At 46.5% G+C, this 5,765-nt stretch overlaps 1 long non-coding RNA gene across 1 annotated transcript; it reads left to right on the plus strand.

Moving 5' to 3' along the window:
- The first annotated feature begins 273 nt into the window (after positions 1–273).
- On the plus strand, positions 274–2,755 carry LOC124698793. The gene is made up of 3 exons (XR_007001124.1): positions 274–672; positions 759–839; positions 2,708–2,755. It is a non-coding gene; the product is annotated as an uncharacterized LOC124698793 (long non-coding RNA).
- Positions 2,756–5,765: the final 3,010 nt, after the last annotated feature.

Genomic DNA, 5,765 nt, shown 5'->3' on the forward strand with positions numbered 1-5,765 from the left:
ACTTTGCAAAATTATTCTAAACCAAAATATAATGGTTTTCAAATCTTTTCAAACCCATCCTCTCATCTTATTCTTTGCCCGGAGGAATGCAGCAAGAACAAGAAAATAGGAACTGACAAAGAAAAGAAGCGAGAGAGAGCCGAACTCATGTTGCTACCGAAACCTATCTCCACCTTGTTTTTTTCTTCTTCTCTTGGCCGTACCAACTCCAACCCAGTTAATCAACAGCCCAGGTTCTCATCTTTCACTCTTCTCCTCCACAGAGCCAACCACTCCACTCTTCCTCTCAATAATTCTCCACCAGCGCCAGATCCAACCCTAGCCGCTTCCCTTCATTCCTCCTCAGCGCCGCCACCCTCACTTCTTTTCCTTTCAGCCAAACCAGATAACGTGAGGAGTTTCAGAAAGTTCAGACAAATATCCAGTTAAACATCGCCAGAGAAATCGCCTACAGCGTCGCCGGTTTCCGCCGCCGTTCGCCGAGCTGAGCACCAGGGTGGAGTTCCCTGGCCTCCTTTTCCTCCTCGTTGAGTCCTCGGAGCAGGAGCAGCTCCGTGCAGCGTTTTCGTCTTCGTCTTCTCCGGTGCCGTATGTGCGCACCATCGATGTCCGCTTCACCATGCCGTTGTCCCGGACCACTTTGTGCTCTCCGGCTTCGCCATCGACCTCCTGGTGAGCTCTTCGTCGTCCCGGACATCTCATCCATCTCACAACGTCCCAGGCGTTCTACCGACGTTGATGGCCGTTTTCTGCCGCAGGTGGTCACCGCCGCGCTCATCTGTTTTCCCCGGCGTCGTCTCGCGTCCCCGGGCAGTTCCTCTTCACCATCGAGCCCCTGGGTGAGCATCTCCTTCGAAAATCCTTTTCAGCGCTAGTTTCCCATCTCTGCATCGTCGTTTCGGAAGTCGTCTGTTCGTGCGTGCCGCCGGTGTATGTGCCCTTCTAGTCGTCTTCGTCCAGGGCTGGCTCTATCTTTCTTGTGGCCCTCGGGCGAGGTGACGAAAGAGGCCCCGAAGAAGCTAAGACTAATATGTATACACACCTACATATATATGTGTCCATTTTTATTTGTAAAATATTAAAAGTTAACATCTAACGATACATAATTGTTAACTACTAAGAAATGTTATATAACGATAGGAAGATAAAAGTATTAGCAAAATATTACAAATAGTGGCCCCTACTAGTTTTATTACTCAAGTAAAATTCGAATGACTTCATCGAGAATGCTTCGGTGCTTCATAAAAAAAACATTCCCACCCTCAAGATTATCCATTATCCCTTGTTCTGGGATCATATATAGATAAAAGAGAATGATCTTGCTCATCCCCATTCCAAGCATCAGGCGAAGGTTGTAGATTATCCTCCCTGCACTATCATCATTAACATCAACATTAAGATCTGCATTTAAATTTAACAAATTATAGTTAGTAAGGTACATACTTCTGCAAAAATTAAGTTGACCTCATGATCTGCACATAAACTTTGATCATCATCTTGTCCAGGCTCTGATTCTTGCCTTTGATTATCACCATCGGTTCTCCTCCTGGCCTTATTTCTTTCCGTAGCATAGTCGCACTGGGTCTTTGGCCCTTCTCCAAAAAAAATCCAGCGGAAGAGTATGTAGTGGAGATATGCACAGATGGGGCCCCTTCCAGGCGGTGGCCCATGAGTGTTGCCCATGGTCGCCTATGGCCAGAGCCGGCCCTGTCTTCGTCGTCCGGAACTTGTTCTGCTCGCCACGAGCATATCTGTGGAGATGCCCGTGTCTCCGTGCTTCCTTTGGCAACGCACACACACCTCCAGCTTCGCCCAGTCTTGGTCGCCGTGGGCAGAGATCCTTTGTCACGCGTGTGTACACGAACATGCCCTGTAAACTTTCAGTTTCGTCAGTTTCGACAGTCACAGTTTCCAGCTACACTCCAAATGGGTCGCGCTCCTTTCTATATCAGAAACACCTGGCTAGCTAATGACTAGCACATCTCGCTTCGATCCAGCCCCGCCTCGAGGTCACCCTCGTAACTCAGTTTGGCTGCAAACTCTTTTCAGCAGCGATACGTATCTAGCTCTTTAGCTGTCACGTCATCGCTTCACACAGATGCCAAGTCCAAATCCCCTCTGCTACACGTAAATACTACTGTATCTTCTATTTCTTTTCTCTGAGCAACATTCAGAAGGGTTGTTTAAGTATTCTTGTGCCTCTTTGTCATCACAAACAGATGTGGCCGAGCTGGCTAGCTCCTTCTGATTCAACGTGAAAGTCCCTTGCTCAATCTCCTTTCTCCTTTGCAGATCTTCTATATTTCATATCTTGAGTTTTGTAAACCCAAATAATATAAATTATATGTCTGTTTTGATCAGAAAAGGTGAGGAATAAAATATGCCATTCATATGCATGTTTGCAGCATCTAGTTTGCATCACACCTAATAACTAAACGCGGAGTATTTGGGCATTACCGCTTACGGTTGCTCGCTCCGCTTAATATTGAAGTAGCGCACCCCTGCCATTTCTTTGCCATGCTAACCACATTTAACCTTGCCGGTAGATAAACAACTCGAACCTAATAATTGTTTGTTCGGAATTCCGATCCCGATTAATTTGGATAAGTTGCATTGCACCATCTTTACCATGTCATGTATATCATCTTGCTCATGCCGATTCTTCTTTATCCGTAGTAGTAAGACTTGCATACGTTGTGTGTTCCAGCATTTGCTTCTTCCCGGATAGGATCGCGAAGTGGTGTGGTGAGATACGCCAAGTTCTCCGGATGTTCCTCGGCAAGCTTTAACAGGCAAGTATTTCCCCTATACTTCTGCCCCTGCAGAAGTCGCTCACCTATTTTATTTTTGCCTTCTCCCTCATGCTATCCTTAAGTTGTGTTCTTGTCACGTGTCCCTTCCACTTGTTACCTCAAGCAGCCCATATTGCCACCACCAACCACCAACCTCCTACAGCTGTTGTTTGGTTTCGGGTCTGCCTTGCGAGTCGTAGTGCATGCTAGTGCTTTTATATCTCGTTACCGATAATGCTATCTTATCGGGTTATCTGTTGGGGAATCATGACACATGGTTTATGGTTATATCTGTTGGAAGTATCATGGTTACTTGTTAATAGTTGTTAGCGGAGGCATCGGTGGGTCAGCTGATCGTTTTGTGACGGCTCACTTGTGTTTCTTTAAAGCTTAGGACCCCGAGTTCTTGTTATCACGTTCCGAGACCGAGCGCTCTAACCACACGTGGGTATGCTTCGGGTCTCCCCTTGACCACTGCTCTGAATCTACAGCTTTGTCCAGTGGCCACAACTAGTTTGCAATGTTTTACCATTTGTTGTTGCGTGCATGCCAGCCTGTTACTTATTTACTTTGGGAAGCCCCTGGGTGCCTTGTATCCCTTGTTTCTGGTATGCACGTATAGGTCGCGGAGCCTCTGTGAAGTGGTTTATCGCCCCAGTGTGTGTTTAAACCACCTAGCACGCTGGCGCACATAGCTAAGTCCGCTTCGGAGATACGGCCGGACTTCGATTCGGGTTTAACTTAGTTAGGTGGCTTCCTGGACATTGTTGTCGTGAAGGAGAGTGCGAGTCGTTATATCCACCTGTCGCAAGTGGGTTGATCGTGCGTGTGGGCACATTTGGGCACCCTGCGAGTGGTAAAATCTTATCGATAAGCCGCGTCCGCGGTTATGGACGACTTGGAGCTGTATGACTCGACCATAGACAACTTACACCTGTTGTTTCCATACTAATAACTTGCGTAGTAAGTTAGTATAACTTCAATAATAAATGGTTAAAACTTGTCAACCGTGTGAGTGCCCTTGTAAGTACTTCCTTGCGAGGGGGGAACGCATCGGCTGTGTTATGTTTGCAGAGTATAGAACTGTTAGTTATGCTATCTCTCATCTTCTCTGATAGACGAATGTTGTAGAGTATCTCTATAGGTTTTTAGTGCTTGCACGCTGCCGCTTAACCCCACCATATTGCCTATGACGTTCCTCTTGCGTCCTCTAAGTCCCCTGCGTGCCTCAAGTACAAAGGACGACTGGTTGACGAATGCTTATACGTCTTGAAGTCTTGTTAAGTACGAACCCGTACTTATTGCTGCTTCTACGGGATATAACCGGTATGAAGATCGGTACGATGAAGGCGACGTTAGCAAGGTTGCCCTTCCGGCTTGGCCTGGGCAGGGTTATGGACGTCACTGGTTATCTTCAGGACTCTTAGTCCAAATTTGTATCTTGTCCGTACTCGGATGTATTTGATCTTCTGTATGATTTGGATCTTTGTATGTACCTATTTGTATCTTGACTCGCTGGAGTCGTTGGTGTAATATATGTTCTTGTGGGCTCTATTGTAATCCTGTTGTAATGTTACCTCTCGTGATTGATTCCACCCGCATCGCGTGCATGCTTTGGCGTGTACGAGGCGCTTGGTGCTGCGTCTCCTAAAATCGATATCGTGCGGATTTCGGCGGATTCGCTGGGATCCTCATGGTACCGGTTTTGGGGCGTCACACTTCCCCTCCCCGTCGTTCTTCTCGAGACGCACCGGCGTCAAGTTGATCCACGGTAGGGCTGCTATCTCTAGCTCAATCATGTATCGGGCAAGACGACCTAACGATTTATATTTTCTTGATGCTGCTAAAAAAATTCGTCAGTATGCTCGAACTAATTGACACTTTATAGTTTTCCGCTCGATTTGTCCTCGATCAATTTGTTCATTTGCGTGGGCATATAGAGTCAGTTCAGCACTCGATCCGTTAATTTGCTTGAAATGCCATGGCAGAGTTTTGTACACGATCTGTTTGCTAAAATGTCGATGGGCATTTTTTTGTTTTGTACTCGACATGATTGCTGAAATGCATAATCATGTAGTATAGTTTTGTACTCGATTGATATACATTTCCTACTTCGCCTTAAATTAATCACCAACCACTGTATCTCATAATTAAACAGATGGACAGAAACTTGGATACTCGCATGGACACTTATGTTCCCCTTCATATATAAATGGTGTTCAACCCTTTATGGGGTTTATTAGAGCTCATGAAGGTCACAACCTGGACGTGTATTGCCCGCGCTGCACATGTATGAATGGTGAGAAGAGGCCTCACCCTGTAGTGGCGAGATCATTTACACATTTTTGGGATGGACCGCACATATGTTAGGCGGGTTTAGCATGGTGAACCATATAATGATCCTTTAGCAGGAGAAGAGATCTTGCTCACACTGTATGTGTGCTGCATATGTAGTTAATTATTTATATTGATGCTGCCATTGTTTCAATCAACAGTTTGCATTGCTGTGCAAGGTTACGTACTCAAATTTAACTTGTTGCGGATGGATGGACGGGAAGGAGAGAAAAAGCGCTTGCTTCGGGAAACGGGTTTCAGCTCTGGGACATGTGCTCGTGCCGGATGAGAAGGTAAATATGTAAAACGGCATTTGTTCGAGGTTGCATCCCTTAGATGTTTGCCTAATCGGTTGATGTACTAATTGCGAAGCATAGAGTTGAAGAGGTCTCTCGGTTTGATGGGAGATTTGAAGATGAATCTCGGTTTGATGCACCTGTGGATGGTACGATGACGAGCCTTTCATAGACGAAGGTCCCGCACTCGAGATTATCCAGCCTACGAAGGAGGCCGTGGACCGAGTACACAGCTTTGCGTTGAAGTGGATGCACGCCCGGAGATCATCGGGGCGTCCGGGTAGTCTCAAGACCAGCCAGCCACGATGCACTCGTGGATGGTGCCGATGACGAGCCTCTCATA

The sequence above is a fragment of the Lolium rigidum genome, chromosome 3 (assembly GCF_022539505.1).
Source record: "Lolium rigidum isolate FL_2022 chromosome 3, APGP_CSIRO_Lrig_0.1, whole genome shotgun sequence".
NCBI classification, from domain to species: Eukaryota; Viridiplantae; Streptophyta; class Magnoliopsida; order Poales; family Poaceae; genus Lolium; species Lolium rigidum.